The following is a 13,976-nucleotide window of genomic DNA, read 5'->3' on the forward strand; positions in this document are numbered from 1 at the left end:
TTTTGATGGAATACTATATATCTCAACTGACTCCACCAACTCCTTACCGCTCCTCAAGGAGATAACATTGCACTGCTCCTTAGGATTGGCCTCAGTATTACTTGGCAAATTTCCTTGAGGTCTACTTTGTAACATATTTTTCAATTGACCCACTTGCATTTCAATACTTCTGATAGATGACCGAGTTTCAATCATAAACTGAGATTGGGAGTTAGTCAAGGTCAACAGTGCAGCTTGTAACTCATTTGACTTCTCTTCAGGAACTGGTGGCCTAGGTTGTGGTGTTGGAGGTTGAGGCAAAATCTGTTGAGATTGAGGTTGGAATTGAGGTTGTTGGCCCTGATTATTTCTCCATGAAAAATTAGGGTGATTTCTCCACCCTAGATTAAATAAATTGGAGAAAGGATTGTTGGCTTGCCTATTAAAATTACTCATCATGTTGACTTGCTCCATAGGGATGGTGTTATTGAACTTTGTTGTCATACACTACTCAAATGGGTGAGGACCATCGCAAATTTCACAACCTGCTGACATCTGAATGGCATTAGCAGACATAATATTATGTTGCAACTGTTTTGTTAAGAAAGCAACCTTAGCAATCAAGGCAGTGATGGCATCAATTTCATGAACTCCGGCAACCTTTCTAACACCGATTGACCTCTCATCAGATCATTGGTGGTTTTTGGTGGCCATGTCTTCTAACAACACATATGCCTCGTTGGCACTTTTACTCACAAATGCCCCTCCAACTGCGGCATCAATTATGGTGCAAGTAGTACCACACAATCCATTGTAAAATTTGTGGACCAACATCCACTTTTCAATGCCTTGATGAGGACACTTTCTCAACAGTTCCTTGAACCTCTCCCAAGAGTCATATAAAGATTCCCCCTCAAGCTAGTAAAAATTATTGATCTCCCCCTTTAATTTAGCAGCCTTTGATGGAGGAAAGAACTTGGCAAGGAATTTCTGAGCCAAATCCTCCCAAGTAATTATAGAATTGGATTGAAGGGATTTCAACCAACTTTTAGGTCTTTCCCGTAGCGAATATGGGAATAACCTAATTACATCATTGCTCACCCCATTATACTTGAATGTTGCACAAATCTCTAGAAAATTAGCAAAATGTATGTGAGGGTCTTCTAAAGGTAAGCCACCAAATTGCATGGTGGACTGCACCATTTGTAAAATCGCCAACTTAATCTCAAAGTTATTAGCCTCCACAGCCGGTCTTTATACATGTTTGCACTCCCATAATAGTTGGGAGTACATAATCCCGTAAGCTTCTCACAAAGGGATTCTGAGCTCATCCTAGCACCACTTCTGGCACCCCTCCATTCAACCCATCGTTGTTTTGAGGATTAGCCTTAACCACAGTTGGACTAGTAGCTCTTTTGTTCCTACAATTCTGCCTGCATGCTTTCTCAATCTCAAGATTAATAGGAACAAGGCTATCTGCTCCTGACGCAAAACAAGTTAGAAACAGTTCAAAGAACAACCAAATTAGAAATAAAATTAACTAATATGATATTGATAATTTTTAGTCCCCAGCAATGGCGCCAAATTTTTTTTGCATAATTTAATAGTTATGCAAGTGCACACAGTTGGAATTTGTAATAGATCTTGGTAAGACCAAGTATCATCCCACAAGGATTGAATTATCAATTACCAATCAATTAATTTTTTTGTTTCTATTTGGTTAACAATATTTTTGGTTGTAAAAGTAAAGAACAAGAACATAAACTATTGTAAATTTCAAGAATAAAGAAAGATAAAGAAACAAAAGAAATAAATTCAAGATTAAACAATTAGGGGTTTTAATCTCATCAACTATCCCTCCTATCATTTACTAATACAGGCTTTCTTTTCTCCTTCTTATCAAGCTAGCAATTTGTCAAAAGTAGTTTATAATCAAGTTACAAATTACAAACCTCGACCTAGATGAAAATTTTCTATATTTCTCTGATAAATTCATCCACTAGGAAGCATTAGCATTCACAATTTTTATATGCCACATAAACAATCATGATACTCTCATTCTATGATTGAGCTTATGTCTAACTTATCAAAGCATAATTAAATCTCACTTTTTAGATTTTGATTAAAAAACATGTAGATTATGATACTAGATGGCCAATCAAATATCAAACAATAAGCATAGATAGGAAAAATACTCAAAAATTGAAGAAGAAAATCAACTTTGCATTAGATTATAATAGGAGTTCAAGTGACTCAATTAAAATCTCTAATAACAAATTTAGTTCATAATCATCATTCTAAACATAAACAACAATGGAAAATAACATAGAATTCAAAGGTAAAAGGAAAAGAATTGTTGGAAAAAATAATTGGCGATACTCCACGGTGTATTCCTTGCTCCCCAATATTGTCCTCCCCAAAAAGTCTAAAAACATCTCTCCTTTCGAAATTAGGTTTATAACCTAATTTTCTTTTTGAAGCAATGCGGGCCACAGCCCAGCTATTCAACCATCGCAGCCCGTGTCCCTAATCTTGGCTCCCTTCGTTCAGGAGAGCCGCAGCCAATCTATTTCTCTGCCGTGGCCCGTGCATTTTTCTGAGCTTGTGAATTCTTCAGCGCCGTAGCCCCTCTTTCCAGTGTTGCGGCCCGTGAAGAACCTTGAAAACAAACATTTTGTAAAGGACCTGGTCGCAGTGCCACCAAGCTGTGTCGTACCCCTTAATAACTCCTTCAATTTAAACACTTTTTGTCCTAAAAATTCACCGAAGCCATAAAATATCTTGAGGAATCATCTTTTCACGGAAACAACATCAAAAAGTCAATTTTTTATCATTTTCTGCTAATTTTCTTCATTTGCTCTTTTCCTTTATTTATTGACTAAACCCTAAAAAACAACAAAGAAAAGCGTAATACTACAATAAATAATAGAAAAACTTAATAAAAACTGCTTAAAACACAACCTAAACACAACACAAAGCAAGACTCAAGAATCCGTAAAGAGTTGAGGCGCACGAGGAAAAATCTTCATTGGTCAACCCCATTTTCTCGAAGGCTAAATTAAACAAGATGTTCACCAAACTCCCATTATCCACCAGAATCTGCGCCACCATTTTGTTGGAGACTTGGCTCTCAATTTCCAACGGGTCGTGGTGCGGGAAGTGTACTCTCCGAGCATCATCTTTGGAGAATGTTATGACTTGGTCAGTTATTCGGGGCATTTGGGCAGGCAACTAAGCCAAAGCCATCATCTCGTTTTCGTGATTTAAAGCTTGCGCATACCTATTTTTCAAGCCTCGGGAGGTACCCCCAAGTGGGGCCCTCATGAAATGGTTCCTACTCGCCCGTTCACCAGGGGAGGTCCTTAGACCACTGGATGTTGTTGGGCCACGGGAGGGATCTGCAAAGCAACATGTGGCATGGGAGTTCCCGCTGCGGGGAGTTGTGCCTGATGCTCTCCACCCTTAGCATATTGGTGGAGATGTCCCAACTTTATGAGGCTTTTGATCTCATAGTTAAGCTGGCGGCAATCATTGGTTTTGTGCCCTATGTCGTTATGAAAATGACAAAACTTGCCTGGATCTCGCCTTTCCCTGCCCCTCCGGATGGGTTGTGGCTTTCGATAGTGAACATGATATTTCGTGGCCATGAAGATATTCTCTCGGCAGTCTACCAAGTTAGTATACTCAGAGTAGTGCGAGACATTCTTCTCACCAGAGGTAGTTCCCTGCTCGACCTGGCGTTTCCATTTCCCTTGGGCTTCCGACCCTTGCCCTTGCCCCCACGTCTACTATTGTTGGGGGTTCGAATAGGTACAACAGACTGGGATGGAGCAACAATTCCAGCACTGAATGCAGGCTGAAAAAGCATTGTATCTAGTGGACGTCGCTCTGTATCTTGTCGGGGCCACAGTGAAACCAGAAGTCAGCATGGCACTAAAACTTGTGGGCGGGACGTTCAGGCTGGCTGAACTCCTCCTAAGCCTAGTTGGATAGGAGCGTAAGGGGATACTAGATCCCCAAAGCCAAGGTGCCAGGTACGGTCGGAGTGGGGAAGGCGACAGGTGCTCCGAATGCTCCAATCTGGGCATCCTCCCACCTAATATACTCTTGTGCCCGACAAATGAAGTCGTCAAGCCATTGACATCCCCTCAGCTGAAGGTCATCCCAAAGCAGGGATCCCACACAGATGCCAACCTGCAAGGCCATCAACTACTGGCCATCGTCAACCCTCTTGGTTCCCGCTACCTCCTCCTTGAAGCATTTGATGTTGGCCTTGAGGGTCTCGAAGGGCCCTTGTTTTAAGTTGGCCAAGGCATTGACCTCGAAGCTCCGCTTCCGAGCTCCTATGAGTTGTCTTCGGAAGGCAGACGATAGTTGGTGCCATGATTGAATGGATCCTGGCCAGTGCTTCTTGAACCACTCATCTGTCGGTCCCGTTACAGTGATCGGGAACACATGACATTTAGCGTCATCAGAGACGCGATGCACCAACATCAATCTATTGAGCTTCAAAAGGTGGTCGGTGGGGTCCCAGCTGCCAGTGTAGGGCAGGATGGCCGACATCTTGAAACCCTATGGCAAAGGGGCTTCCACAATGTGGGGAGCGCATGGTTCCCCTTCCTTGTCTTTCGAGTCTAAGTCGTGGCCTTACCGTCTGGCCATTCTTAGCATGATCCTTTTCAGACTCTCTAATTCCGTGTAGAGCAGGTCGCAGTCTCGATTGACGCTCTTCACTAGGTTATCTCTTCTTCGGGCATTGAGGTTATCCTGTAGGTTTGATAGACCTTTCCTGGTGGGCTCACACCCATTGGCCTTATTGCACCTTCGGCCATTAAGGTTGTCTTGTAGGTCAGCTTGACCTTGGGACGAATCACCTCGGTTTCTCTGTCAGACTCGATATTCTCATCATTTATAGAGATATTGATGCCACGTTCTCAGTTCAGGGAGATGTTCCTTGGGCGGACCCCTGGCCCATATTTCCTACAGGGCTGGCAAGGTCCTAGGGGGACATCACCTCCAAGCCCCGAGCTCCACGGGCGCTGACAGCTTGGCGGTGTCCTCGGGCCCCTAGGCCATTACCCTTACTAGCCTGCTTGGGAATCTGATGGCCCTTGTGATCTTGACAAGCCTTCTTCTGTTTTAGAGTAGGGTTATCGTCAACTTTTCCTTTGCCACGATCCTATGGTGGCACTGGGGTTCCACCTCTTGCTAGGTGCTTTGTGGGCACTCCAACTGGCAGATCACGCACCTTTTCAAGCGGGTGCTTGAGGAGCACCTCGTCTGCATTTACAGGAGGCACTCCAATAGGGTGCGTAGGTGGCACGCCGGTTGGGTGCCCAGTTGATACATTACCATTGGGGTCCACTTGTAGCCCTTGGGCCACCAGAGTGGACTTCATGGAAAGTACCATCTCTTGTAGGGCAGCGTGTTACCCTTTTGGGCATCAATCTTTTGCAGCTAAGTGGCCATCTGTTCATGGAGCACCACCACTTCCGGTGCCTCCTCCTCATCCATGGGCTGAGGTTATTCTTTCTCATAATACTTTTGGTCACAACTGTCATCTTCGTTGTCGTACTCGATGTCTTCGTCATAATCCTCTACCATCTCAAGCATGTCCTGTAACGCCCTACTTCCTTAGAGTTGTCACTAAGTGAGTTTGAAATGTGCACTAACTCGCTAATCGAGGTTTTAAGACAAAAGTGTAATTAAACCATATAAACAGAGTCATAAACTTTGAAAATAATTCCATTTGCTGAAAATCATAACGCGTTTGACATTTGGGATCCCAAAATATTGTTTAGAAATATTTACAATTCAAAAGTATAACTAAAGTCGACTAAACGACAAAATCTGGGTTTTATACAACCATCTCCCAAAATACTCCCGGTCGTGGCAGCCAGGCAGGCCAAACATGTACGCGCCACTTCACACTCTCCGAACTCATGGTTGGTCGACCTTCCCCTTGCCCTTACCTGCACCACAGAGCACCCGTGAGCCGAAGCCCAGCAAGAAAACCCTCACAAGCAGATAACATAAGCATCTCACACACTTAACATATAAATAAGCCATCTTCATGCTAACCACATACGACCATGCTGTCCCAGGTGCTTTACCAGGCCCTGGGTTCGCAGTCCACACCGTGAGGATATCCAAGGTATCCTTTAGGGTCTCACCCTGGCAACTCACACTCCGCATGCTAAACGCTGCTCCCGGCCCCTTCGCCGTTCCCAGCCTTCGCAGTTCCCAGCCTTCGCCGTTCTTGGCCGTCGCCGTTCATTCATTTATATGAACACATAATATACCAAACAGATACTCAAACACATATAAATTCAACCGAAGGCCTACGCCCTGCAACACAGTCAGATAGGGCCGAGCCCTGCAACACAAGCTCTATGGGAACAATAGTTTTCTTACCTATGTCCTGAGCTTTCCAAGCACCGATGTCCCGAGAACAGTCCCCTAGTCCGAGCCTTGCCGAAATCCTAGTCACAATGCATTAACAAATTCCACCCATCAAGTTCTAATCCATTGAATAGCTTTGGGTCATAATTCTAGTTTCCGGGACATTGAATTCTACCAATCCGGCTGATAAAATCCATCCCAAACCTTAACTACTGAATTCCCAAGCCTAAAACCTCTTAAAAACCCAAAAATGCACTAAGCATCGCGGCCCCCAGCTCAACCCGAGGCCCTGCCTCATTTCAGCCTACACAGGTCGCGGCCCTACCTGTAGGGCGCCGCGGCGCGCCTCCACTTCCAGGCGCCCAGGTCGCGGCTCAGCAAGAACAACGCCACAGCTCGACCCCTTGAGCCCATAAAAACTCACCATTTTTACCTTAAAAGCCAATCCAATTAACCCCAAAATCAAGCCAACGATCCAAACTAATCATCACAGAGGTTATACTATAGATTTAGCAACAAAACCCAACAAGAACTAAAGCCAAAAACCTTATCAAAATCAAAGTCAATTCTTCACTCAACACACATGCATGCTCTAAGAAAACCAGCAGTTACTCAATACAATTCACTGAAATTAAAGCTTACCTTAAGCTGAAGTGAATCCCCAAATCAGTTCTCTAAGCTCCAAGCCTCTAGCTCCCAAAATCTCAGTAGAAATTCCTTAGTTTTGAGTAATTTCCACCAAAGTTTCCCTTGCTAAGACATAGAAGAAATAAAGAGAGAGAAGAGGCAGAAGGGAGGGTCGGTTCCTTCTTTTTCTAAAGGATTCTTTTGGTTTTGCTTTACTTAACCCAAGTTCCTAAGGTTACCTCAAGGCTCGGGGTACCAAGAATGTCCCCGAGGGAAAAATGGTAAATTTCCCCAATATTCCCTCCTAGACATTCTAACCTCAAATATATCTCCAAATATTTGTTTCCATAACCCGATAACCCCATAAAATGTCTAATACCCAAAATGCCCCTCGACTCGTCCCGAGTCGAATTTTCGGTCCCTTTGTGACTTTCTAGCTAACCGCTCCCTAGGACTGTCTCGGATCGTGCAACACAGATATATCACAAATATATCACAATTATTACAAATATCACATTTATGCCCTCATCGGGCTAAAATTACAAACATGCCCCTAATAACCAAATGGGGCCCACATGCATATTTAACTCACCTAAACATGCATCACTAATCACATATTCACACAAATTCACATATTATAACAATAATTCACTTATTTCCCTCCAGGCACGCTAATGAAGGCCCTAAGCCTCATTAGCAAATTTGGGTCATTACAACTATCCCTTCCTTACAGAAACTTCGTCCTTGAAATTACCTGAACATCTCAGGATACTGCTTTTGCATTTCTGACTCAAGTTCCCACGTCGCCTCCACAGCAGTTTCACCAAGGCGATGGTCTTGCTCTGCAAAACTTTGTCCTTCCGGTCAAGAATCTGAACCGGTTTCTCCTCGTAAGAAAAATCCTGGTCCAATTCCAAATTCTCATAACTCAGAACATGGGTTGAATCAAACACGTACTTCCGGAGCATGGACACGTGAAACACATCATGAACCCCTGACAAGGCTGGAGGCATCGCCAACCTGTAAGCTACCTCTCCAATCTGCTCCATAATCTTAAAGGGGCCAACAAATTTAGGGCTCAGCTTGCCCCGAACACCAAACCGTTTCACTTCCCTCAAAGGTGAAACCCTAAGGAACACATGGTCACCAACCTAAAATTCCACGCTCTTGCATTTCAGGTCTGAGTAACTCTTTTGGCGACTCTGGGAGGCGAGCATTCGAGCTCTAATATTCTCAACCGCCTCATTGGTCATCTGAACCATTTCAGGACCTAAATACCTCCTCTCACTTGTCTCATCCCAATGGATAGGTGATCAGCACTTTCTCCCAGAAAGCATCTCATACGAAGCCATTCTTATAGTCACCTGATAGTTGTTGTTGTACGAGAACTCAATCAAAGGGAGATACTTACTCCAAGATCCCCCAAAATCCACCACACAGGCTCGTAACATGTCCTCCAATATCTGAATCGTCCTCTTAGTCTGACCATCTGTCTGAGGATGATAAGCGGTACTAAACCGTAGTTGTGTGCCCATAGCCTTCTGCAGACTCTCCCAGAACTTGGAGGTGAAGATGGGGTCCTTGTCGGATACTATCGACCTTGGAGCCCCATGAAGTCGTACAATTTCCTTCACATATAACTCAGCATACTGCTCCACAGTATAAGTCATCTTGACTGGTAAAAAGTGAGCAGACTTGGTGTATTTATCCACAATCACCCACACCAAATCATGCTGTCCCACGGTCTTTGTCAAACCAACCACGAAGTCCATGGCGATATCTTCCCACTTCCACTCCGAAATCCCTAGAGGCTGCAGTAACCCTGCAGGTCTCTGATGTTCAGCCTTAACCTGATAACAAGTTAGGCATTTGACCACATAATCCACCACATCCCTCTTCATGCCCGACCACCAATACAAAGCTCTCAGATCCTGGTACATCTTTGTCGTACCCGGATGTAAAGAATAGGGAGTGATATGCAGTTCATCTAAGATCTCTCGCTGGATATCTGAATCCATCGGAACACAGATCCGACCCTTGTACTTCAGTATCCCCATCTCCAAGATAGAGAAGTCCTTAGCCGCTCTGACTAAGACATTCTCCCTGTAACCCCTCAACTGGGAATCATTCCCCTGTGCCTCCTTGATCCTCTCAAGGAGCATAAACTGAAGAGTGATGTTGGCTAACCAAACAACCACCAACTCTATACCCGCTCTAGTCATCTCCTTAGCTAGCTTATCAGATATCTGTCTTGAACTGAACAGCTGTCCTGGGCCTTTCCGGCTCAATGCATCAGCCATTACATTAACCTTCCCAGGATGGTATAGAATGTCACAATCATAATCCTTGACCAACTCCAGCCACCGTCTCTGGCTCATATTCAGATCCTTCTGAGTAAAGAAGTACTTCAAACTCTTATGGTCGGTGTATATGTCGCACTTCTCACCATATAGATAATGTCTCCAAATCTTAAGTGCTAATACCACCACTGCCAATTCTAGATCATGCGTGGGATATCTCTGCTCATACTCCTTTAACTGCCTCAATGCATAGGCTATCACCTTACCAGCTTGCATCAGCACACACCCTAAACCCTGCCTGGAAGCATCGCAATAAACCACAAACTTCTCATTCTCTGTCGGTAAACTCAATACTAGCGCAGTTATTAGACGCCGCTTCAATTCTTTGAAACTGTTCTCACATCTATCCGTCCAAACATACTTTGTCTTCTTCTTTGTCAATTCCTTCAACGGCGTAGCTATCCTCGAGAACCCCTCAACAAACTACCGATAATACCCTACCAAACCCAGAAAACTCCTCACTTCAGGAACACTGCTCGATCTAGGCCAGTCTCTCACTGCCTCAATCTTACTTAGGTCAACTAGAATCCCCTCCTTACTGACTATATGGCCCAGAAATGTAACTCGCGGTAACCAGAACTCACACTTGCTGAACTTAGCATATAACCTATGCTCCCTCAACCAATGCAACACCAAACGTAGATGTTGTTCAAGCTCTGTCTCTGACTGTGAGTACACTAAGATGTCGTCGATGAACAAAATCACAAACTTGTCCAAATAGTCCTTAAAAACCCTATTCATCATGTCCATAAAAGCTGATGGGGCATTGGTTAATCCAAAGGACATAACCAGGAATTCATAGTGTCCATACCTTGTGCGAAAAGCAGTCTTTGGTATGTCCTCCTCTTTGATCCTTAACTAATGGTAACCTAACTGGAGATCTATCTTAGAAAACACTGTCTTTCCCTGCAGCTGGTCAAAAAAATCATCAATCCTAGGCAGTGGATACTTATTCTTAATGGTCAACTTATTCAGCTCCCTGTAGTCAATACACATCCTAAGAGATCCATCCTTCTTCTTGACAAACAACACTGGAGCACCCCATGGTGAGAAACTCGGTCTGATGAACCCCAAATCCAGTAACTCCTGCAACTGAATCTTCAACTCTGTCAGAGCCATTCTGTAAGGTGTCCTAGATACTGGCTCTGCCCCTGGTACCAATTCTATAACAAAATCAATTTCCTGCTGCGACGGCAGCCCTGGTAGATCTGCTGGAAACAAATATGGAAACTCACATACCAATCTGGTCTCCCCCGGTCCAACCGACACAACCCTAGAGGTATCCACAACATTCGCTAGGAATCCTATGCAACCTCCCTGGATCAGGTCTCTAGCCTTCAGTGCTAAAATCATAGGTACCCGCGATCCACTAACCGTCCCCACAAATACAAATGGCACCTCCCCTTCTGGTTCAAAAGTCACCATCTTGCGCTTGCATTCAATCGTCGCCCCATACTTCGATAACCAATCCATCCCTAGGATCATATCGAAGTCATCCATCGCAAGCTCATTCAGATCAGCAAACAATTCCCTACCATCTACCTCTACTGGTAAAGCTCTAATCCACCTCCTAGAGACTACCAGTTCCTCAGTTGGTAACAAAGTTTGGAAACCCCTAACATACAAAACACTAGGTCTACACAGTTGATCTATCACTCTAGCAGACACAAATGAACGGGTAGCTCCCGAATCAAACAATGCAGTATAAGAAGAACCAGCATTTAGAAATTTAACCTGTCACAACCGAGGGGCTAGCCTTTTCCTCAGTCTGAGTCAAAGTAAATACCCTGGCAGGAGCGAGACTGTCGCCCTGTTTCGGCTCCTCCTTCCTAGCTTGTGGGCAGTCCTTCTTCAGATGATTGGCACTCCCACAGACAAAGCAGGCTCTAATCCTACACTCACCCTGGTCTCATCTTCTGCACCGTGGACATACTGGAAAACTCCTCTAGTTGTCACTTCCGCCTTGATGGCCACTAGAAGCACCTCATGCCCTCCTATCTGAACTAGGAGGAACAAAAGAATATGGGGCCTTCCTCTTCTGCTCACTGGAGCCACTACCTCGACTGGATCTAATAAAAGGAGGCACCGTCCTCCTGGCATCATGCCTAACAGCGCTCTCTCTCCAAATTCTGGTCCTCGGCCCCCTCAGCGGTAAGGGCCTTGTCTACAACCTGAGCATAGGTAGTAGTCTCTAGATCCAAGGTGATCTTCACATCGCGGACGATCATAACATTCAATCCCCATATGAATTTGTCTCTTCTGGCTGCATCTGTCGGCACTAAATCTGGCACAAACTTCGCCAATCGGTCAAATTTCAGAGCATACTCTGTCACGATCAACCGGTTCTGGGTCAGGTTGATAAACTCGTCAACCTTCGCAGCTCGAACTGCAACGCTGTAATACTTCTCATTGAAAATGTTCCTAAACTCTTTCCAGGTCATATCTGTCACATTTCTCCTCTGAACTGCTACATCCCACTAGATGCAGGCATCCTCTCTAAACATATAGCTTGCACAAGCTACCCTCTCATTCCCCTCAACCCTCATAAAATCGAGAATAGAGGAAATCATATTCATCCACTGCTCTGCCCGTAGTGGGTCTGATCCACCCTCAAAGGTGGGAGGATGCTGCTTCCTGAACCTCTCATATAAAGGTTCCCACTTGTTCTCCACAACAGGTTGAACCGGCACTGGTGCCATAACTTGCTAAATTGGCAACCCAGTGACCTGTGGAGGGGCCCGTTGCCTCAACTGTCGAATTTCTTCTTCTGTTCATTGCAGTCTTGCTTCCATTTCGGCAAACATCTATTGCTAATTCTGTGGGGCAGGTGGAGGGTCCTGACCCTGGTTATCATCCTCGGCCCAACTGCTGTGGAGTCTGGATGATTGTCGAGGCATCTCAACAAATATGCCTGCAATCAATGACACCGCTCATCAAGCATGATAACAACATCCAAAACCACCTCCCAATCACATCAGTCAACCATGAGTACCAATCCACATAACATACAGATAGCATATAACACACAATGGGCCATGCACTAACATCATTCATATGTTAACGCATTCATCATACTCTATATGAAATAAACAGGCAAACAGGGCATTTAAACACATATTCAAACATATAGGTCAATTATTACCAACCAACCTTGAGCCGAACTTGCCACTGACAGCGAGCGTACATGTTCAGTCATTCTCCAAAACCATAAACCTTGGCTCGCTCTGATACCAAGTTGTAACGCCCTACTTCCTTAGAGCCGTTACTAAGTGAGTTTAAAACATACACTAACTCGCTAATGGAGGTTTTAAGACAAAAGTGTAATTAAACCATATAAACAGAGTCATAAACTTTGAAAATAATTCCATTTGCTGAAAATCATAAAGCGTTTGACATTTGGGATCCCAAAATATTGTTTAGAAATATTTACAACTCAAAAGTATAACTAAAGTCGACTAAACAACAAAATCTGGGTTTTATACAACCATCTCCCAAAATACTCCCGGCCGTGGTAGCCAGGCAAGCCAAATATGTACACGCCGCTTCACGCTCTCCATACTCATGGTTGATCAACCTTCCCCTTGCCCTTACCTGCACCACAGAGCACCCGTGAGCTGAAGCCCAGCAAGAAAACCCTCACAAGCAGATAACATAAGCATATCACACACTTAACATATAAATAAGCCATCTTCAGGCTAACCACATACGGCCATGCAGTCCCAGGTGCTTTACCAGGCCCTGGGTTCGCAGTCCACACCGTGAGGATATCCCAGATATCCTTTAGGGTCTCGCCTTGGCAACTTGCACTCTGCGTGCTAAACGTTGCTCCCGGCCCCTTCGCCGTTCCCGGCCTTTGCCGTTCCTGGCCGTCGCCGTTCATTCATTTATATGAACACATAATATACCGAACAGATACTCAAACACATATAAATTCAACCGAAGGACTATGCCCCGCAACACAGTCAGATAGGGTCGAGCCCTGCAACACAAGCTCTATGGGAACAGTAGTTTTCTTACCTGTGGCCTGAGCTTTCCAAGCACTGATGTCCCGAGAACAGTCCCCTAGTCTGAGCCTCACTGAAATCCTAGTCACAACGCATTAATAAATTCCACCCATAAAGTTCTAATCCATGGAATAGCTTTGGGTTAAAATTCTTTTTTCTGCGACATTGATTTCTATCAATCCGGGTGATAAAATCCATCTCGAACCTTAACTACTGAATTCCTGAGCCTAAAACCTCTTAAAAACCCAAAAATGCACTAAGCGTCGTTGCCCTAGGAACTCATGTCGTGGCCCCCAGCTCAACCCGTGGCCCTACCTCATTTCAGCCTACACGCGCTGTGGCCCTACCTGTAGGGCGCCGCGGCGCGCCTCCACTTCTAGGCGCCCAGGTGTTCTAAGGGGTCGTGGCTCAGCAAGAACAGCGCCGCAGCCCGACCCCTTCAGCCCAGAAAAACTCACCATTTTTACCTCAAAAACTAATCCAATTAACCCCAAAATCAAGCCAACGATCCAAACAAATCATCACAGAGGTTATACTATAGATTTAGCAACAAAACCCAACAAGAACTCAAGCCAAAAACCTTATCAAACTCAAAGTCAATTCT

General features: G+C 44.6%; 1 non-coding gene across 1 annotated transcript; it reads left to right on the forward strand.

Annotated features, from left to right (window-relative positions):
- Window positions 1-823: 823 nt before the first annotated feature.
- Window positions 824-930, forward strand: LOC133787777 (small nucleolar RNA R71). Its single transcript, XR_009872778.1, has one exon. It is a non-coding gene; the product is annotated as a small nucleolar RNA R71 (small nucleolar RNA).
- Window positions 931-13,976: the final 13,046 nt, after the last annotated feature.

Source organism: Humulus lupulus, chromosome 6, assembly GCF_963169125.1.
Source record: "Humulus lupulus chromosome 6, drHumLupu1.1, whole genome shotgun sequence".
In the NCBI taxonomy this organism is placed as follows: Eukaryota; Viridiplantae; Streptophyta; class Magnoliopsida; order Rosales; family Cannabaceae; genus Humulus; species Humulus lupulus.